The sequence below is a fragment of the Moschus berezovskii genome, chromosome 9 (genome assembly GCF_049115385.1).
Source record: "Moschus berezovskii isolate FMDL1 chromosome 9, NW_MosBer_1.0, whole genome shotgun sequence".
NCBI lineage: Eukaryota > Metazoa > Chordata > Mammalia > Artiodactyla > Moschidae > Moschus > Moschus berezovskii.
Genome location: NC_142468.1, coordinates 43,471,596 through 43,495,445, shown reverse-complemented (window position 1 = coordinate 43,495,445; position 23,850 = coordinate 43,471,596). Strand labels below are relative to the sequence as shown.

The window sequence follows — 23,850 nt, the reverse complement described above, 5'->3', positions numbered from 1 at the left end:
ACTGAACAACAACAACAAACACTTAGTTATCTGTAACTAGAGAAACTAGTTTCCAAATTCAGCTCTTCCACCTATGTGATCTTGGGCAAGTTTCTTTGTTCTTTTGTTTATCCATTTATTTATCCTATGTCTTAAATATCTTCTGTGTGTCAGCTATCATGAAAGCTCTGAGAATGGATAGCACATGCAGTCTTTGTTCTTATAAAGTGTGGCAGGCATAAAAACATGCCTTATAGGTCTCCAAATATGGCAGTATAATTGATCAAGCACCTCAGATTCTGCACTCTGAAATCTACTGCATCCTTTGTTGCAGATCGCAGTTTGAATGGACTGCTCTATGCCTGTGACTGGCTGTGACTGTCCATTCTTGGGAGACATGGTATTCTTAAGATGATGCACTGTGACTTGAGAGCTCATCAGTGGCCTTACTGAGCATTCCTTAGACTGTACAACAGTCTAGTTCACGTCAACCTTACTTTCCTGCCCTCTCTCCTTCCATCAGGTTCACACCTGAGTCAGGTTCTGGTGACTCTCTCAAATCTGTGTTCCCTTCCCATTTTCCCTCTCGGGCATTTTCCGTACTTAAAGCCCTTGCACATCTAATCCCAGCTTGGTGCTTGCTTCTTTGGGAACTTAGACTAACATATGGGGTATGTGTTCTAGTGGATAAGACCAAAAAAATAATAATATGGTTGAGACAAAGAAAATAATATGGTGAATCCATGGACAGAGCTGCCTGGCAGGCTACAGTACATGGGATCTCAAGGAGTTGGACACAACCTAGCAACTGAGTAACAACAAAAAAATTTCAGATAGTGATTACTGTGTAGGTAACAAAATAGCATAGTGGCATAGATGAATGCCACAGACAGGGACTTGGGGTGGGTGGGGTGGGTAGGCACTTTGTTCTTTAGCTTACACAGCCAGGAAGGATGTTGTTGAGGTTATATTCCAGCTGAAAGTTGAATAATGAGATGTGAAGATGCTAGAGAAGAACAGCTGGGCAGTGTGAAGGGTTTGAGCCCAGTAGAACCAGTATGTTTAGGGAATATGAAGACAAGGATTTTATAAGCATCATCTATGACATCATGGAAAGAGGGAGAATCAGAAAGAAAAATAAAGGCTGGTTCCATAGGACCTCAAAGGCCAAGGTATAGAGTCTATTAATACATTTTATTCTAAGTGCAGTGAAAATCCACTGGAGAGTCTGAATAGAAAGGTGACATTATTTGATTTCCATTTTTGAGAGGTCACTTTGGTTACTGAGAGGAGAAACTGGAGAGGGATGGCAAGAGTGAATATAAAATAGAGCAGTTAGATTACAAGAACCTAGGTGAGAGTTGGCATAGGCTTGGATTATGATAGTGACAGTATTGGTAAGAAAAATAAAAGCATTCAAGATATGCTTTGGGAGGACACAGCACCCAAGGATACAGAGTGTATATTTTGGGGGACTATATGCATGTGAAATCTGTGTTCTCAAGGACCTATTTTCAAGTGCTGACAAGGGACCAACCAAGAAGAAAGAGAGTAGATGCTTAGGGAGACATGATGATGGAGCAGAAGGACATGAGCTTACCTCTTATGACGAAAACACCAAAATCACAACTAACTACTGAACAACAATCAACCAAAAAAAAAAAATAGCCAAAACCTACCAAAAAAGATACCTGACACCTAAAGAGAAAGCTACAATGAGACAGAGGGAAAGTTCTGAGCCCCAGATAATTCTCCCCAGCCTGGAGGTATGGCAATGGAAGGAGGAGCCTCCGAGAATCTGGCTTTGAAGGGCAGTAGGATTTTATCACAGGAATTTCATAGAACTCAGGGAAACAGAAACTCCACTCTGGGAGGGAATACACAAGGTCTCATTCATATCAGTACCTTGGGAATAAAGCAATGGTCTCATAAAAGATTAGGCCAGACCTACCTGCTAGTATTGAGGGTCTCCTGCAGAGGTCAGAAGTGGCTGTGGCTCACTGTGGGGATAAAGACACTAGCAGTGATAGTTCTGGGGAGTACTCATTGCAAGAACCCACCTTGAGGCCACCACTTCCTTTCAAAGACTTAGCCCCACACAACAGCTTATGGGCTCCAGTGCTGGAATACCTGAGGCTAAATAACCAACAAGGCAGGAACACAACCTCACCTATCAGCAGACAGAATGTTTAAAGTCTTTCTGAGAACAGCCCTGCCCACCAAAGGGACAAGACCCATCTCCACTCACCAGTGGGCAAGAACCAGTCCTGCTCACTAAGAAGCCTGCACAAGCCTCTAAGATAGCCTCATCCACCAAGGAGCAGACAGCAGCAACAAGAACTACACCACTGCAGCTGGAGGAATGGAAACTGCAACCTCAGAAAGTTAGACAAAATAAGACAGCATAGGACATGTTTCTGAAGAAGGAACAAGATAAAATCCCAGAACAACTAAGTGAAGTGGAGATAGGAAATCTACCCGGAAAAGAATTCAGAGTAATGATGATCCAAGATCTCAGAAAATAATGGAGGCACAGATCAAAAATAAATTTACAAGAAATGTTTAATAAAGACCTTGAAGAACGAAATAAACAGAGATGAACAATACAATAACTGAAATGAAAAATATACTAGAAGGAATCCACACCACAATAACTGAGACAGAAGAATAGACAAGGGAGCTGGAAGACAGAACGGTGGAAATCACCACCTCGGAACGGAAGAGAACAGAATGAAAAGAAATGAGGACAGCCTAAGAGATCAACATTAAAAGCACCAACGTTCACATTATAGGGGGTCACAAAAGGGGGAATGAGAGAGAAATAATCTGAGAAAATATTTTAACTGATAATAGCTAAAAATTTCCCTAACATGGGGAAGGAAAGAGTCATCGAAGTTTAAGAAGCACAGAGAGACCCAGGCATGATATAACCAAGGTGGAACATGCTAAGACACACAGTAATCAAATTGACAAAAATTAAGGACAAAGAAAAATATTAAAAGAAACAAAGGAAAACCAAGAAATAATTTACAAAGGAACTCCTATAAGGTTATCAACTGATTTCTCAGCAGAAACTCTGCAGGCCAGAATAGAATGTCAAGATAAATTTAAAGATAAATTTAAAGTGATGAAAAGGAAGAACCAAGTATATTCTACCCAGCAAGACTCTTGTTCAGATTCAACAGAGATGTCAAAAGTTTTACAGTCAAGCAAAAGCTAAGAGACCATCTTTGCAACAAACCCTAAAGGAATCTCTCTAGGTGGAAAAAAATCCCTTGAACTGGAAACAACAAAATTATAAATGGGAAAGCTTGATGGTAAAGGAAAACATACAGTAAAGGTAGGAAATCATCAGCACAGAAATATGATATCAAAGTCAGCAATTTTAGAAGAGCACAAATATAGTATACTGGGAATGCATTTGAAATTAAAAGACCAGGAACTTAAAACAATCTTGTTTATATAGACTTCTATATCAAAACCTCATGATAACCACAATCTGAAAATCTACAATAGACACATACATACAAAAGAAAAGGAATCAAACACAAAATTAAAATTAGTCATCAAATCACAATAGAACAGAACAAAAGAGGAAGGGAAGAAAAAAGGCGTACAAAAACAAATCCAAAACAATTTAAAAAATGGCAGTAAGAACATACATATCAATAATTACTTTAAACATAAACGGGTCAAATACGCCTCCTGCAGAGGCCAGAAGTGGCTGTGGCTCACCGTGGGGACAAAGACACTGACGGCGATAGCTCTGGGGAGTACTCGTTGGAGTGACAAATGGTGTGACACTGGCATGACAAAAACCAAAAGACAAAGACTGTCTGAACGGACAGAACCACAAAACCTGTTTGGATGCGGTCTATAAGAGGCTCACTTCAGATCCCTGGACACACACAGACTGAAAGTGAGGGGACAGAAAAATGTATTCCACGCAAACGGAAATCAAAAGAAAGCTAGAATAGCAATACTCATGTCAGGCAAAATAGACTTTAAAAACTGTTACAAGAGACAAATAAGGACACTACATAATGATCATGGGATTAACCAAGAAGAAATACATACTGTAAATATATATGCACCTAACATAGGAACACCTCAATATATAAGGCAAATACTAATAGAAAAATCAATAGGAACATAACAATAGCAGGGGATTTTAAGCCCACTTCCATCAAAAGATAAATCATCCAGACAGAACATCAATGAGGAAACATAGGCCTTAAATGAGACATTAGAGCAGAAACTTAATTAACAGTCTTATAGCATTCCATTAACAAGGAGCAGACACCTAAAACAACTGGAGAAAGAACAACAACCCTGGCCTCCCCACTCCCATTTAGTAAAAGGAAAGAAATAAGAAAGATCAGAGCAGAAATAAATGAAACCAAAACAAAGGCAACAACAGCAAAGATCAATAAAACTAAAAGCTGGTTCTTTAAGAACAAAATTGACTGTTCTATACACCTATGTCTCTTTTGCTGTCTCGTATACAGGGTTAAGGTTACCATCTTTCTAAATTCCATATATATGCGTTAGTATGCTGTATTGATGTTTTTCTTTCAGGCTGACTTCACTCTGTATAATAGACTCCAGTTTCATCCACCTCATTAGAACTGACTCAAATGCATTCTTTTTGATGGCTGAAAAATACTTCATTGTGTATATGTACCAAAGCTTTCTTATCCATTCGTCTGCCGATGGACATCTAGGTTGCTTCCATGTCCTGGCTATTATAAACAGTGCTGCAGTGAACATTGGAGTACATGTGTCTCTTTCAATTCTGGTTTCCTCGGTGTGTACGCCCAGGAGTGCGATTGCTGGATCATATGGCAGTTCTATTTCCAGTTTTTTGAGGAATCTCCACACTGTTCTCCATAGTGGCTGTACTAATTTGCATTCCCACCAACAGTGTAAGAGGGTTCCCTTTTCTCCACACCCTCTCCAGCATTTATTGCATGTAGAATTTTGGATAGCAGCCATTCTGACTAGTGCACGGGGATGACCTGGAGGGAGGATATGGGGAAGAGGGAGGTGGGAGCGGGGTTCAAGAGGGGGAACACATGTACACCCGGGGCAGATTCGTGTCAATGTATGGCAAAACCAACCAATATATTAAAGTAATTTGCCTCCAATAAAAAAAAAGAACAAAATTGATAAACCTTTAACTAGACTCATCAAGAAAAAAAGGAGAGGACTCAACAAAATTAGAAATGAAAAGTTACAACTAACTGCAGAAATACAAAGGATCATAAGACACTACTACAAGCTGTATGTGAATAAAATGGACCAACCTGGAAGAAATGAACAAATTCCTAGAAAAGTACACCCTTCTTAGTCTGAACCAGGAAGAAATAGAAAATATGAGCAGACCAACCACAAGTACTGAAATTGAACTATAATTAGAAAATCTTCCAGCAAACAAAAGTCCAGGACCAGATGGCTTCACAGGCAAATTCTATTAATATCAAACATTTAGAGAAGTATAATGCTTATCCTTCTCAAACTATTTCCAAAAAATAACAAAGGGAGAACTTTCCCAAACTAATTATATGAAGTCACCATCACCCCAATACCAAAATCAGACAAAGATATCACAAAAAAGAAAATTACAGCCCAATATAACTGACGAACATAGACACAGAAAGCCTCAACAAAATATTAACAGACCAAATCCAACCATACATTCAAAGGATCATACCCAATGATCAGGGGCTTCCCTAGTGGCTCAGTGGCAAAGAATTCACCTGATGGGCTACAGTCCATGGGGTCACAAAGAGTCCAAAATGACTTAGCAACTAAATAGTGACAAGAAAAACCCCATAGGCAAGTGGCATTTATCCCAGGGATGAAAGGATTTTTCAAAATCTGCAAATCAATCAGTGTGATAGTTAGTTGCTCAGTTGTGTCTGACTCTGTGACTCCCCATGGATTGTAGCCCAGCAGGCTCCTCTGTCCATGGGATTCTCCAGGCAAGAATGCTGAAGTGGGCTGCCATTCCCTTCTCCAGGGGATCTTCCTGACCCAAGTATCAAACTCAGGTCTCCTACATTGCAGGCAGATTCTTCGCCATGTGAGTCACCAGGGAAGCCCCAGTCAGTGTGATATACCACATGAATAAATTGAAGAATAAAAAGCATATGATCATTTCAGTAGATACAGAAAATGTTTTTGACAAAACTCAGCACACATTTATGACAAAAACTCTCCAGAAAGTAGGCATGGAGGGAATATACCTCAACATAATAAAGCCTGTATATGAAAAACCTACAGCTAACATCATATTCAATGTGAAAAACTGAAAGCATATCCTCTAAGATTAGGAACAAGACAAGGATGTGCATGCTCACAACTTTTATTCAACACAGTTTGAAAGTCATAGCTACAGCAATCAGAGAAGAAAGAGAATCCAAATTGGAACAGAAGAAGTAAAACTGTCACTGTTTGCAAATGATATGATACCATACATAGAAAATCCTAAAGATGCTACCAGAAAAGCTCAATGAATTCAATAAAGTTGTAGGATACAAAATTAATACACATAAATCTGATGCATTTTTATATGCTAAAAATGAAAGACCAGAAAGAAAAATTAAAGAAACAATTCCACTCACTATCACATCAAAACGAATAAAATACTTAGGAACCAACTTACCTAAGGACACAGACGGCTTCCCCAGTAGCTCAGCTAGAAAAGTATCTGCCCTCAATGCAGGAGACACCGGTTTAATTCCTGGATTGGGAAGATCCCCTGGAGAAGGGAAAGGCTACCCACTCCAGTATTCTGGCCTGAAGAATTCCATGGACTGTATAGTCCATGGGGTCACAAAGAGTCAGACACGACTGAGCAACTTTCACTTTCACTTTTCACTTTCAGTGACACAAAAGACCTGTACTCCAAAAGCTCGAAGAAGCCAATAAAAGAAATGAAAGATGACACAGAAAGATGGAAAGATTAAACTGTCTTCTTGGATTGGAATGGTTAATATTGTCAAAATGACTATACTACCCAAGGCAATCTACAGATTCAATACAATCCCTACCAATTACCAGTGGCGTTTTTCACAGAACTAGAACAAAAAAATCTTAAAATTTGTATGGAGACACAAAAGACCCCAAATAGCCAAAGCAATATTGAGAAACAAAAATGGAGCTGGAGGAATAAGGATCCTTGACTTCAGACAATACTACAAAGGTACAGTCATCAAAACAATATAATACTGACACAAAATAGAAATATAGATCAATGGAACAGGAAAGAAAGCCCAGAAATAAATCCACACACTTATAGTCAATTAATCTATGATAAAGGAGGCATGAACATAAATAGAGAAAAGACAGTCTCTTCAATAAATGCTTGGAAAACTGAACAGCTACAAGTAAAAAAACGATATAGACCATTCTTAGCACCATACACAAGTAAGCTCAAAATGGATTAACCATGTAAATGTAGGAATGGATACCATAAAACTCTTAAAGGAAAACATAGGCAAAAGGCTATGTGACATAAATTGTAGCAGTATCTTTTGTGGTCTGTCTCCTAGAGTAATGAAGATAACAAAACTAAACAAACGGGACCTAATTAAGCTCAAAAGCTTTTGTACAACAAAAGAAATCTTAAATAAAATGTAAAGACAACCCACAGAATGGGGTTCTTTTGCAACCCCAAATTGAAAATGATGTGACCTACTTGCAATTAATCTCCAATTACAAATAAAATGTACAAATAAATGATACCAAGGGAACATTTCACACAAGGATGGGCATGATAAAGGACAGAAGCCATAAGGATCTAACAAAGCCAAAAGAGAAGAAGTGGCAAAAATACACAGAAGAATTGTACCAAAAAAAAAGGTCTTAATGATGTGCATAACCACTTTGGTGTGGTCACTCACCTAGAGCCAGACATCCTGAAGTGTGAAGTCAAGTTATGCCTTAAAAAGTATTACTACGAACAAAGGTAGTGGAGGTGATGAAATTCCAGCTATTTCAAATTGTAAAAGATGATGCTGTTAAAGTGCTGCACTCAGTATGTCAGCAAATTTGGAAAACTCAGCAGTAGCCACAGAACTGGAAAAAGGCAGTTTTCTTTCCAATTCCAAAGAAGGGCAATGTCAAAGAATGTTCAAACTACTGTACAGTTGAGCTCCTTTCACATACTAGTAAGATTATGCTCAAAATCCTTCAAGCCAGGCTTCAGTAATATGTGAATCAAGAACTTCCAGGTGTACAAGCTGGATTTAGAAAAGGCAGAGGAACCAGAGATTGAATTTCCAACATCTGCTGAACCATAGAGAAAGCAAGGAAATTCCAGATAAACATCTATTTCTGCTTAATTGACTACGTTAAAGCCTTTAGAAACTTGTATACTGGTCAAGAAGCAACAGTTAGAATTTTATATGGAACAACTAACTGGTTCAAATTACGGGGGTAGTAAGACGAAAGGCAATGCCAAACAATGCTCAAACTACTGCACAATTGCACTCATCTCACACGCTAGTAAAGTCATGCTCAAAATTCTCCAAGCCAGGCTTCAGCAATATGTGAACCGTGAACTCCCAGATGTTCAAGCAGGTTTTAAAAAAGGCAGAGGCACCAGAGATCAAATTGCCAACATCCGCTGGATCATGGAGAAAGCAAGAGAGCTCCAGAACAACATCTATTTCTGCTTCATTGACTATGCTAAAGCCTTTGACTGTGTGGATCACAAGAAACTGTGGAAAATTCTGAAAGAGGGAATACTAGACCACCTGACCTGCCTCTTGAGAAATCTGTATGCAGGTCAGGAAGCAACAGTCAGAACTGTACATGGAACAACAGACTGGTTCCAAATAGGAAAAGGAGTGCGTCAAGGCTGTATATTGTCACCTTGCTTATTTAACTTATATGCAGAGTACATCATGAGGAACGCTGAACTGGAAGAAGCACAAGCTGGAATCAAGATTGCTGGGAGAAATATCAATAGCCTCAGATATGCAGATGACACTACCCTTATGGCAGAAAGTGAAGAGGAACTCAAAAGCCTCTTGATGAAAGTGAAAGAGGAGAGTGAAAAGGTTGGCTTGAAGGTCAACATTCAGAAAACAAAGATCATGGCATCTGGTCCCATCACTTCATGGGAAATAGATGGGGAAACAGTGGAAACAGTGTCAGACTTTATTTTTGGGGGCTCCAAAATCACTGCAGATGCTGATTACAGCCATGAAATTAAAAGACGCTTACTCCTTGGAAGGAAAGTTATGACCAACCTTGAAAGCAGAGACATTACTTTGCCAACCAACGTCAGTCTAGTCAAGGCTATGGTTTTTCCCGTGGTCATGTATGGATGTGAGTTGGACTGTGGAGAAAGCTGATCGCCGAAGAATTGATGCTTTTGAACTGTGGTGTTGGAGAAGACTCTTGAGAGTCCCTTGGACTGCAAGGAGATCCAACCAGTCCATTCTAAAGGAGATCAATCCTGGGTGTTCATTGGAAGGACTGATGCTGAAGCTGAAACTGCAATACTTTGGCTACCTCATGCGACGAGTTGACTCACTCTGATGCTGCGAAGGATTGGGGGCGGGAGGAGAAGGGGACGACAGAGAATGAGATGGCTGGATGGCATCACCGACTCTGTGGACATGAGTTTGAGTGAACTCCCGGAGTTGGTGATGGACAGGGAGGCCTGGCGTGCTGTGATTCATGGGGTCGCGGAGAGTCGGGCACGACTGAGCGACTGAACTGAACTGAACTGAACTGAAGACGATTTCTTGGAGGAGGCCATGGCAATACACTCCAGTATTGCCTGGAGAATGCCATGGACAGAGGAGCCTGGCAGGCTACAGTCTATAGGGTCACATAGAGTCAGACATGACTGAAGTGATTTAGCATGTACACCACATGCACAAGACAAGGCTATATACTGTCACCTTGTCTAACTTATATTCAGAGTACATCATGCAAAATGCCAGCCTGGATGAATCACAAGCTGGAATCAAGATTGTCCGGAAAAATATCAACAGCTTCTGATATGCAGATGATACCACTCTAATGGCAAAAAGTGAAGAGGAACTAAAGAGCCTCTTGATGAACATAAAAGAGAAGAGCAAAAAAGCTGACTTAAAACAACATTCGATACTCACTTTGGCAGCACACATACTAACATTGGAATGAAACAAAGAAGATTAGTGTGGCCCCTGCACATAGATGACACACAAATTCATGAAGCACTCCATATTTTACTATGGCCAATTCATATGGATGGATGGCAAAAACCATCATAATATTATAAAGTAATAAACCTCCAATTAAAATAAATTTAAAAATTCTTAGAGTCATGAAATACATTTTCCAAGTTAAGAGCTGAGAAGAAAGTGCATTTTACATATCAGAAACAGTGCCATAAAGTAAGTTGCCAAAATTAATATTTCAGACATTATACTGCTATGTGCACATTTTTTGTTGAAAGAAACTATTCTACCTAAGAAACAGAATACAACACCATGGTTTTGAAGAATCAGTTAAAGGTTATACATTTAAGCTAATTGCTTTTTTAAAAATTAATTTATTTTAATTGGGGGATAATTACCTTACAACATTGTGGTGATTTTTGCCATCCATCAGCATGAATCAGCCATGGGTGCACATAATTGGTTTTTAATCGAGTTTGGTTGACATTTTAAAAATTTGAAATACAGTCACTAAATTTAGTTTTACTGTTTTGTTTTGGTAAATGCAATATTCAAAGCTTTCTCTTGTACTCCACATGCCTATTGGAGAAGTAAATGGAAACCCACTCCAGTATTCTTGCCTGGGAAATCCCACAGGCAGAGGAGTGTGGGCAGAGACAGTCCATGGGGTCACAAAGAGTCAGACACAACTGAGCAACTGAACTGAACTGAATCGAACTGAAGACACCGCTAGACCCGCTCACAGAACAAAGGACTAACTAGAGGTAGCCGGTTGCGGATGGCCCATCCCCCAATGAGACAGGCAGGGGAGGGCAGCCAGAGCCGGAAGGGGTCAATCGCGGCCCCAGAGAGGCATCCAATACCAAACTGCAAACAGGCTTCATTGCTAACCAAGACTTCTTGGGATTCTGGCGGTCGACATCCGCCTGAGAAGGTGCGCTGGTTTCACACCCAGAAAACCGAGCCTCAGGGACTGGGGATGCGATAAGTCGCAACTACTGCACTCACCAAAACACCTGGTCACCTGAGCTGCTCTGACCAGGGAAGGGCACAAAACGCAGGCCCAGCCAAGTCTGCGCCTTTGTGGAGTACCCCAGAACCTGAACCTGAGCAGCTTTGACCTGAGAAGTGCATGCAACCCAGGGCCCGCCTCAGACAGTTCCCGGCAGGGAACCTAGAGCCTGAGCAGTATAGACAGGGACAGCACACACGCTGTGAGCGGGAGCAAACCCAGTGTGGCTGAGACACTGCAAGCACTCCCCACAGATGCCAGTGATATTTGTTAGCAGTGTTCCTCCCTCCCCACAGCATGACTGAACAGGTGAGCCTAAAATAGTGTCCACCACTGCCCCCTAGTGTCAGGGTGGAAATTAGACACTGAGTTCAGTTCAGTTCAGTTCAGTCACTCAGTCGTGTCCGACTCTCTGCGACCCCATGAATCACAGCACGCCAGGCCTCCCTGTCCATCACCTGTATCTGTTTCTAAATCCTACAGTTGTCAGTAACCACAAAGATTATATAATATTATTTTAAAAACTTGACAGAATGTAACATGCTGCAGGTATCATACAGCTTGTATTCTTAAAAATTATTTAAGCTTTATCTATATTCATATCTGCCACTCTAGTTTATTTATTTTTCAGAGAGGCTCAGCAAACTTTTTCTATAAAGGGCTGGATAGTAAATATTTTCAGTTTTAAGGCCACACAGACTCTTGTCACAAACTACTCATCTCAGCCCAGGTGGTGGGAAAGCAGTTAGACTATTAGGAACCAGCATGGATACATGCAAATAAAACTTTATAAATACTCAGATTTGGATTTCATGTAATTTTCACATCATAAAATATTGAAAAAAAATCAAACCATTTTAAAAGGTAAAAATTATTCTTGGTTTAAAAGGCTTACAAAGCAGGCAGTGGGTCACTTTGGTCCCTGAATTATATATAGGTTTCCAACTCCTACTCTATAGCATTCTATTACCATGGTTTCTCAATGTGTTTCCTTGTTATTAGACATTAATGCTGAAATTTCCTTTGTGATCTTGTATATGATTAGTATGTTTTAGCAAGTGATTTATAGAGAACTTATAAAAGTAGTGCATTCTCTATTTTTAGGGTATGGAATACTATATGTTAGACAAAGCTTGCTAACAAGCTTTTGTTCTTCCATATCTTTTATATCCTTTCAATGTTTATTTCCTAATGTTTCCTTGATCGTTTCTAATATGTTAAAAATCTCTTTGATTATAAGAATTTCTCCTTATAATTTGATATTTTTTATTTATATATTTCAGTAATACAGTCATAGACAAGTTGATGACTGTCATATCTCATAATGGATCATTCCTTTTTTATGATTGAGTCTTCAAAATTAGCCCTTTTGACACTTCTCTGCCTTTAGCTCACTTTTGCCTTATATTGATGTTATTATTTCCAAGGGTATATATTTCAGTACCTTTAGTTTTCAAGCTTTGTGTGTTTTAGGTGTGTCACTTGTAAGTGGCATGACTCTATTTTTTAATCTCTGTAGGTGCATTTGCACCAGCTGTGGTGTGGTAGTTAAAAAGCATGTGCCAAACCACCTGAGTCCTGGTCCTGGCGCTTTCCCTCATCTCTGTGTGGCCCCGTGCAATTTCCTTTATCTTTCCACACTACACTTTTCTCATATGTAAAGAAGCTGAGGATAATATTAGTACCTCATCACAGGGTTATTATGGAAATTAAATAAGACAATGTTCTTACCTGGCATGTAGTGAGTACTCAATAATTGTTAACTATTTTAAAATGTCATGTTTGGTCTCATTTCTACCATTATTTTGTGTTTTCTGTTTACCATCCTTTTTCCTCTGTTTACTATTTCTTTTCCTATCATTATTCTCTTTTTATTTCCCCCTTTTCTTGAGTGATCTATGTGCTGTGTTTCTGTTGTTTAATAATTACACTTCAGATTTTTACTGCTTTATTAAGACGTAAGTGATTTTACAGTTTGATGAGTTTTGACATATGCATACACCCCTGAAGCCATCAAATTAATCACCATAATTAATATATCCATCACTCCTGCTTTATAACTGTGTTTTCTTTGATTCTTTGTCTCATTTGCATACATTAACTGCACAGCCAGTTTAACAGCTAAATAGTTTGTATCTCCTATGTGACCCAGAGTCCATACTCTGACCCGCTTTCTTATCTAACTCACATACACCAAGCCAATATTTCCTCTGCTCTTAATCAACCCAGGACCAGGTATCAGACAAACAGCAACATCCCCCATGCCCTGAAGCCCACCAGAATCATTTAAATTAGCCAGTTCTAAGCTCTTTCCCTTCACCTGCCTTGACTTTTCCACAGAACCCCCAGGGAATGCTCTGGCTTTGGCTTCCCCTCCTCATTTTCTGCCTCCAACCCAACCTGGTGCTTCCCCAAGTGGCCCTGCGTGGACTGGCATGCCCCTTTTCTCTTGATAAATGTAAGTAATAAATTTACCTTTTGATGGCATTGGCCTCTCTGTCATCACTCAGGCACCTCCATAAATTAAAATCATGGTTCAAATTTATACATTCCCCCACAAGTCTTCCCATACCCCTGCAATCCCTTTCTTATTTCTTCTCCACCACTCTCTAGGTGAGCACTAGTTTGTTTTCTATCAGTAGAGATTAATTAACACTTTAAAGGATTTTTTGTAAATGTCATATATTATGTATTCTTTTGCCCGAATTCTTCCCTTTAGAAAATTATTTTAATTCATTCTTGTTATTGTATATATTAATAGCTTATTCCTCGTATTTTTCTGAGTAGCTTTCCCTTACATGGATATAGAACAGTTGTTCCATGTCCAGTTCTAACTATTGCTTCCTGACCTTAGTACCAGCTAAACCATCATTTGAGACAGAGCAAAATAAAGACAACACACAGAGATTAAGGGAATTTACCACCCTTAGAACCTGATTAAGAGGATTATTAAAGGATATGTTTCAGCAAGGAGAAAAAAATAAACTTTAAGGAAAATTAGACACTGAAGAGACCAGCAAAGAAGAAGCTAAAACAGAGGGCACTGCCTTGGAAGTGACAGATGGAGAAGTCCTGAGGCTACCACAAGAATAAGACTGAAAACCAGAGGCAGAGGCTTAAGCCCGAATCCTGAGAACACCAGAGAACTCCTGACTCCAGGGAACATTAATCGATAGGAGCTCATCAAACACCTCCACACCTACACTAAAACCAAGCACCACCCAAGGGCCAACAAGTTCCAGAGCAAGACATACCACACAAATTCTCCAGCAACACAGGAACATAGCCCTGAGCTTCAACATACAGGCTGCCCAAAGTCACTCCAAACCCACTGACATCTCATAACTCATTACTGGACACTTCACTGCTCTCCAGAGAGAAGAAATCCAGCTCCACCCACCAGAACACCAACACAAGCTTCCCTAACCAGGGAAACTTGACAGGCCACCTGTCCAACCCCACCCACAGTGAGGAAACTCCACAATAAAGAGAACTTCACAAACTGCCAGAAGACGGAAAGGCCACCCCAAACACAGCAACATAAGCAAGATGAAGAGGCAGAGAAATACCCAGCAGGTAAAGGAACAGGATAAATGCCCACCAACCCAAACAAAAGAGGAAGAGATAGGGAATCTACCTGATAAAGAATTCTGAATAATAATAGCGAAAATGATTCAAAATCTTGAAAACAAAGTAGAGTTAGAGATAAATAGCCTGGAGACAAGGATCGAGAAGATGCAAGAAAGTTTTAACAAGGATCTAGAAGAAATAAAAAAGAGTCAATATATAATGACTAATGCAATAAATGAGATCAAAAACATTCTGGAGGGAGCCAACAGTAGAATAACAGAGGCAGAAGATAGGATAAGTGAGATAGAATGGTAGAAATAAATGAAACAGAGAGGAAAAAAGAAAAATGAATTAAAAGAAATGAGGACAATTTCAGAGACCTCTGGGACAATGTTAAATGCCCCAACATTCGAATCATAGGAGTCCCAGAGAAGAAAACAAAAAGAAAGACCATGAGAAAATACTTGAGGAGACAATAGTTGAAAACTTCCCTAAAATGGGGAAGGAAATAATCACCCAAGTCCAAGAAACCCAGAGAGTCCCCAACAGGATAAACCCAAGGTGAAATACCCCAAGACACATATTAATCAAATTAACAAAGAACAAATATTAAAAGCAGCAAGGGAAAAGCAACAAATAACACTCAAGGGGATCCCCATAAGGATAACAGCTGATCTTTCAATAGAAATTCTTCAGACCCGGAGGGAATGGCAGGGCATACTTAAAGTGTTGAAAGAAAATAACCTACAGCCCAGATTACTGTACCCAACAATGATCTCATTCAAATATGAAGGAGAAATCAAAAGCTTTACAGACAAGCAAAAGCTGAGAGAATTGAGAGAATTCAGCATCACCAAACCAGCTCTCCAACAAATGCTAAAGGATCTTCTCTAGACAGGAAACACAGAAAGGGTGTATAAACTCGAACCCAAAACAATAAAGTAAATGGCAACAGGATCATACTTATAAATAATTACCTTAAATGTAAAAGCACTGAACGCCCCAACCAAAAGACAAAGGCTGGCTGAATGGATACAAAAAGAAGACCCCTATATATGTTGTCTACAAGAGACCCACCTCGAAACAAGGGACACATACAGACTGAAAGTGAAGGGCTGGAAAAAGATATTCCACACAAATAGAGACCAAAAGAAAGCAGGTGTAGCAATACTCATATCAGATAAAATAGACTTTAAAACAAAAGCTGTGAAAAGAGACAAAGAAGGACACTACATAATGATCAAAGGATCAATCCAAGAAGAAGATATAACAATTATAAATATATATGCATCCAACATAGGAGCGCCACAATATGTAAGACAATTGCTAACAAGTATGAAAGGGGAATTAACAACAACACAATAATAGTGGGAGACTTTAATACCCCACTCACACCTATGGATAGATCAACTAAACAGAAAATTAACAAGGAAACACAAACTTTAAATGATATAATAGACCAGTTAGACCTAATTGATATCTATAGGACGTTTCACCCCAAAACGATGAATTTCACCTTTTTCTCAAGCACACACCTTTTTCTCCAGGATAGATCACTTCCTGGGCCATAAATCTAGCCTTGGTAAATTCAAAAAAGTTGAAATCATTCCAAGCATCTTTTCTGGTCACAATGCAGTAAGATTAGATCTCAATTACAGGAGAAAAACTATTAAAAATGCCAACATATGGAGGCTGAACAACACGCTGCTGAATAACCAACAAATCATAGAAGAAATTAAAAAATAAATCAAAATATGCATAGAAACGAATGAAAATGAAAACACAACAACCCAAAACCTCTGGGACACTGTAAAAGCACTGCTAAGGGGAAGGTTCATAGCAATACAGGCATACCTCAAGAAATAAGAAAAAGGTCAACTAAATAACCTAACTACACCTAAAGCAACTAGAAAAAGAAGAAATGAAGAACCCCAGGGTTAGTAGAAGGAAAGAAATCTTAAAAATTAGGGCAGAGATAAATGCAAAAGAAACAAAAGAGACCATAGCAAAAATCAACAAAGCCAAAGGCTGGTTCTTTGAGAGGATAAATAAAATTGACAAACCACTAGCCAGACTCATCAAGAAACAAAGGGAGAAAAACCAAATCAATAAAATTAGAAATGAAAAGGGAGAGATCACAACAGACAACACAGAAATACAAAGGATCATAAAAGACTACTATCAGCAATTATATGCCAATAAAATGGACAACTTGGAAGAAATGGACAAATTCTTAGAAAAGTACAACTTTCCAAAACTGAACCAGGAAGGAACAGAAAATCTTAACAGACCCATCACAAGCATGGAAATTGAAACTGTAATCAGAAATCTTCCAGGAAACAAAAGCCCAGGTCCAGACGGCTTCACAGCTGAATTCTATCAAAACTTTAGAGACGAGCTAACATTTCCTACTCAAACTCTTCCAGAAAATTGCAGAGGAAGGTAAACTTCCTAACTCATTCTATGAGTCCAGCATCACTCTAATACCAAAACCTGACAAAGACGCCACAAAAAAAGAACTACAGGCCAATATCACTGAGGAACATAGATGCAAAAATCCTTAACAAAATTCTAGCAATCAGAACCCAAAAACACATTAAAAAGATCTTACATCATGACCAAGTGGGCTTTATCCCAGGGATGCAAGGATTCTTCAATATCTGCAAATCAATCAATGTAATACACCACATTAACAAGTTGAAAAATAAAAGCCATATGATTATCTCAATAGATGCAGAGAAAGCCTTTGGCAAAATTCAACATCCATTTATGATAAACCCCTCCAAAAGCAGGAATAGAAGGAACATATCTCAATATAATAAAAGCTATATATGACAAACCCACAGCAAACATTATCCTCAATGGTGAAAACTTGAAAGCGTTTCCCCTAAAGTCAGGAACAAGACAAGATTGTCCACTCTCACCACTACTATTCAACATAGTTTTGGAAGTTTTGGCCACAGCTATCAGAGCAGAGAAAGATATAGAAGGAATCCAAAATGGAAAAGAAGTAAAACTCTCACTGTTTGCACATGACATGATCCTCTACAAAGAAAATCCTGAAGACTCCACCAGAAAATTACTAGAGCTAATCAATGAATATAGTAAAGTTGCAGGATATAAAATCAACACACAGAAATCCCTTGCATTCCTATACAATAATAATGAGAAAATAGAGAAATTAATGAAACAATTCCATTCACCATTGCAACGAAAAAAATAAATACTTAGGAATATATCTACCTATATATAGAAAGCTATAAAAAACTGGTGAAAGAAATCAAAGAGGACACTAATAGTTGGAGAAATAACCATGTTCAAGGATCAGAAGAATGAATATAGTGAAAATGAGTATACTACCCAAAGTAATCTATAGATTCAATGCAATCCCTATCAAGCTACCAACGATACTTTTCACAGAGCTAGAACAAATAATTTCACAATTTGTATGGAAATACAAAAAGCCTCGAATAGCCAAAGCAGTCTTGAGAAAGAAGAATGGAACTGGAGGAATCAACATGCCTCACTTCAGGCTCTACTACAAAGCCACAGTCATCAAGACAGTATGGTACTGGCATAAAGACAGAAATATAGATCAATGGAACAAAATAGAAAGCCCAGAGATAAATCCATGCACTTATGGACACCTTATCTTTGACAAAGGAGGCAAGAATATAAAATGGAGAAAAGACAGTCTCTTTAACAAGTGGTGCTGGGAAAGCTGGTCAGCCACTTGTAAAAGAATGAAACTAGAACACTTTCTAACACCATACACCAAAATAAATTCAAAATGGATTAAGGATCTAAATGTAAGACCAGAAACTATAAACCTCCTAGAGAACATAGGCAAAACACTCTCTGACATAAATCACAGCAGGATCCTCCAAGACCCACCTCCCAGAATATTGGAAACAAAAGCAAAAATAAACAAATGGGACCTAATTAAAATCAAAAGCTTCTGCACAGCAAAGGAAACTATAAGCAAGGTGAAAAGACAGCCTTCAGAATGGAAGAAAATAATAGCAAATGAAGAAACTGACAAAAAATTAATCTCAAAAATACACAAGCAACTCCTGTAGCTCAATTCCAAAAAAATAAACGACCCAATCAAAAAATGGGCCAAAGAACTAAACAGACATTTCTCCAAAGAAGACATACAGATGGCTAACAAACACATGAAAAGATGCTCAACATCACTCATTATCAGAGAAATGCAAATCAAAACCACAATGAGATACCATTTCAAGCTAATCAGAATGGCTGCTATCCAAATGTCTACAAGCAATAAATGCTGGAGAGGGTGTGGAGAAAAAGGAACCCTCTTACACTGTTGGTGGGAATGCAAACTAGTACAGCCACTATGGAGAACAGTGTGGAGATTCCTTTAAAAACTGGAAATAAAACTGCCATACGACCCAGCAATCGCACTCCTGGGCATACACACGGAGGAAACCAGAATTGAAAGAGACACATGTACTCAAATGTTCATCGCAGCACTGTTTATAATAGCCAGGACATGGAAGCAACCTAGATGTCCATCTGCAGATGAATGGATAAGAAAGTTGTGGTATATATACACAACGGAGTATTACTCAGCAATTGAAAAGAATACGTTTGAATCAGTTCTAATGAGGTGGATGAAACTGCAGCCTATTATATAGACTGAAGTAAGCCAGAAAGAAAAACACCAATACAGTATACTAACACATATATATGGAATTTAGAAAGATGGTAACGATAACCCTGTATGCAAGACAGCAAAAGAGACACAGATGTATAGAACAGTCTTTTGGACTCTGTGGGAGAGGGCAAGGGTGGGATGATTTGGGAGAATGGCATTGAAACATGTATATTATCATATGTGAAACGAATCACTAGTCCAGGTTCGATGCATGATACAGGTTGCTCGGGGCTGGTGTACTGGGATGAACCAGAGGGATAGGATGGAGAGGGAGGTGGGAGGGGGATTCAAGATGGTGAACACATGTATACCCAGGGCAGATTCATGTCAATGTATGGCAAAACCAATACAATAATGTAAAGTAATTAGCCTCCAATTAAAATAAATTAATTTTAAAAAAAAGAAAGCTCTGGTACATATACACAATGGAGTATTACTCAGCCATTGAGACTGGAGCCTATTATACAGAGTGAAGTAAGCCAGAAAGAAAAACACCAATACAGTATACTAATGCATATATATGGAATTTAGAAAGATGGTAATAATAACCCTGTATGCGAGACAGCAAAAGAGACACAGATGTATAGAACAGTCTTTTAGACTCTGTGGGAGAGGACAAGGGTGGGATGATTTGGGAGAATGGCATTGAAAAATGTATATTATCATATGTGAAATGAATCGCTAGTCCACGTTCAATGCATGATACAGGGTGCTCAGGGCTGGTGCACTGGGATGACCCAGAGGGATGATATGGGGAGGGAGGTGGGAGGGGGTTTCAAGATGGGGAACACATGTACACCTGGGGCAGATTCATGTCAATGTATGGCAAAACCAATACAATATTGTAAAGTAATTAGCCTCCAATTAAAATTTTTAAAATAAATGAAAAAATCGGAGTTATTACCTGCCTTATGGTAGGCTACAGTAAGGATTAAATTATATGTGGCATGTACAATGTTCAGCATACTCAATAAATGTTAGCTTTTCCTCTTGTGGAAAGAGTACTGGGTTGAAAAGAATAGATCCATGCTTTGGTTTAGTTCAGCTATTAACTCAAGATATGGCCTCAGTTGGGAAGGGATGGTGATTATAAATCACAGACCATTAGAGCTGTATGGGACCTTTGGGATTATTGATGTCATCCTACCAGTAAGGAAAGAAAAGGCAGCACAGGGAAGTAAAACCATATCCTGTAGGAAATTCTTGGCACTGAATATGGGGTCCAATAAGGCCGTTCTGTTACGAAACTCCAGTGATTCTAAGTATTCCATAATGTTGCTGACAATTCTTCTATATAAGGGCTCTCTGGGATCTTTCCTAGTAATTGGGTCATTTTATTTCTGTTCTAACTTGACCTGAGTTCACAGGTTTCTCAGAAACAAGCCAGAAAATAATATGTCAAATCAAAATTTCTTTTCTTTTCTTTTGCTCCACAATTCTGCATTTTCAATGACTCAGCCCACTGAACGATGTTCTACTTTCAACTCCCCCTTGAGGTACTGATTTCTGCCTGGGCTGCTTGAAAATCTCCACCCAAGTGCAGTGATCAGTTTTAATATCATTAAAAGTAGAACAACAAAACATCATGCTCCTTTTGTCAAGTAATAGGAAGTAAGCAGCACCACTGCTGAAGTAATCTTTCCATTTAAAAATTTTTATTAAGGAGAAAATAAAACATTTTCAGAAGAAGAGAAAATACTATAAATGCTTTCATGTGCTTTCAACTCAGATTCAATTTCTACCATGGGTAAATAGCACGGAGGAAGGTAGAATCATTTTAAATTAAAAGATACTTAACAGGGTGTTGCAGTTTCAGAAACAGTGGAGACTCTGGGTGGATCTAACTGTTCCTCAGATAATAATTGTAAAATCTGGACTACACACACACACACACACACACACACATATATATATGAACTGGAGAGTGACCAAAATCAAAACTACAGGAAAGAATTTCCATGAGTGTGATTTGAAGGTTTTCAGACTTCTGCCTACACAGCTATACAGCAGCAGAAAGCCACCATCTTACTAATCTGAGCTATCAGATTCAGTTTGGGGCTGGCAAAGCAGAAATTTAGAGGAATTATCCTGGAAGGGAGGGAACTGCACAAGGTGAAATCCTTGAACATATACTTACAAAATCTGCCTAAAACTTTGGATGACTGCTAAACTATACATGGCCAGGGAAGACCTGAAGAGGTCTTGAAATACACAGTAGCTGAGAGCTGAATAAACTGAGCAGGGAGATCATTTGCTATCTACCACAAGGAAGACAGAGTTCTGAGTCTGAGTCAAGCCAAAGTAACTAACTGCCTTCTAAAATGAGACTTACTGTTCAGAAGAACATAGCATAATCCAGATACCCAACCCTGTATAATTCAACGTCTAGTTGCCAATCAAAAAAGCCCCCAGATGTACAAAACAAACTAAAAAATACCCACAAAAAAATCCACACAATGAGTGAAAATAAGAAATTTTAGAAGACTTTAAGGTAGAAAAAAAGAAAACCTCTCCAGTACTAGTATCTGTCCTACCTGCCTAGACTTGAGGCATCTCTACTAGTACTAGGCTCTAATTTACTCTCACTAGGCATTATGCATTATGGATCTTCCCTTGTAGCTCAGTTGGTAAAGAATCTGCCTGCAATGCAGGAGACCCAGGTTCGATTCCTGGGTTGGGAAGATCCTCTGGAGAGGGAAATGGCAACCTACTCCAATTTTGTTGCCTGGGGAGTCCCATGGACAGAAGAGCCTGGCAGGTTATAGTCCATAGGGTCTCAAGAGTCAGACACAACTTAGTGACTAAACCACCACAGGCATTATGGAAGCACAGTCAATAATATCTAATATAGTATCACCTATTCCATTTGATGCAGGTTTGATCTCAGTGGGATAGTAGGTAAGATGATGGTATTGATTATGTGGTAGTGTTAACAATGTTGGTGATGATGGTGGCAGACAGAACTGAAATGCTTATCGAACATCAGAATGTTAAGAGGAAAATATTCTAAATCTTTGTTGCTGTTTAGTCACTAAGTTGTGTCAGGGTACTTTGTAGCTATTTAACCTCATATTTAACCATATTATTTGGGCTCCAAAATTACTGCAGATGCTGACTGCAGCCATGAAACTAAAAGACGCTTACTCCTTGGAAGGAAAGTTATGACCAACCTAGATGACCCAGAGGGAGGATAAAGGGAGGAGGGAGGTGGGAGGGGGGTTCAGGAGGGGGAACTTATGTAAACCCGGGGCAAATTCATATCAATGTATGGCAAAACCAACCAATATAATATTGTAAAATAATTTGCCTCCAATAAAAAATAAATTAATTACAAAAAAAAAACTTAATAGCATTTATACATTGAAGGTATTTGATTTTCTTGTAACTAGCACTTCAAATGCAACAAGCATTTGAAGCAATAAGCATTTGACCCAACAAGTAAAACTTTCTACAGTTCATAACTTTTATAAATAAAATAAATTAAATGTACAGTGAAAAAAAAAAAAAGCAGAGACATTACTTTGCCAACTAAGGTCCGTCTAGTCAAGGCTATGGTTTTTCCAGGGGTCATGTATGGATGTGAGTTGGACTGTGAAGAAAGCTGATCACCGAAGAATTGATGCTTTTGAACTGTGGTGCTGGAGAAGACTCTTGAGAGTCCCTTGGACTGCAAGGAGATCCAACCAGTCCATTCTAAAGGAGATTGTCCTGGGTGTTCATTGGAAGGACTGATGCTAAAGCTGAAACTCCAATACTTTGGCCACCTCATGTGACGAGTTGACTCACTGGAAAAGATTCTGATGCTGGGAAGGATTGGGGGCGGGAGGAGAAGGGGACAACAGAGAATGAGATGGCTGGATGGCATCACCGACTCGATGGACATGAGTTTGAGTGAACTCCGGGAGTTGGTGATGGACAGGGAGGCCTGGCATGGGGTCGCAAAGAATCGGTCACGACTGAGCGACTGAACTGAACCGAACCAGAGGTTCTGGCAGAGATAACATCAAATGAGGACATTAAGGAGAGAGGTTAAAGTCCACATGCTGTCATAATTGTGTATATGAGTATTCATAAAAGCCAATGATTTTCGTTGACTATAAGAGTAATATGTGTCCATTGCACAAAATTTGGAATTTAGGAAAAGTATAAAGAGAACAAACAACATTTTACCACAATCCCATCACTAATAGAAAGTCACTGGATATTTTGGTTTATTTTCTTTCAGTCTTTTTGAATATTTGGCTTTTTACTTTTGCTAATATCTGGCAGATATTTTGAAACAAACCCCTGAATGAAATATGATTGTTTTGTCTTTGACCAAAATAATGTTTGCCTTGGGGCTCCAGATTTGGCTTCTGATATGTTTTTAAAAAATGAAAACAAAAAACCAATGGCTAATACTAAAGGCTGTACCCAGCACACTAAGC

The 23,850-nt window shown here is 39.0% G+C and overlaps 1 long non-coding RNA gene and 1 other non-coding gene across 3 annotated transcripts in view; one reads left to right on the top strand and one right to left on the bottom strand.

The window, feature by feature from the left end:
• Positions 1 to 23,850, bottom strand: part of LOC129563255 (uncharacterized) — a 174,330-nt gene that overhangs the window by 53,267 nt on the left and 97,213 nt on the right. The window lies entirely within an intron of this gene.
• Positions 10,105 to 10,211, top strand: LOC129563681 (U6 spliceosomal RNA). Its single transcript, XR_008687419.1, has one exon. It is a non-coding gene; the product is annotated as a U6 spliceosomal RNA (small nuclear RNA).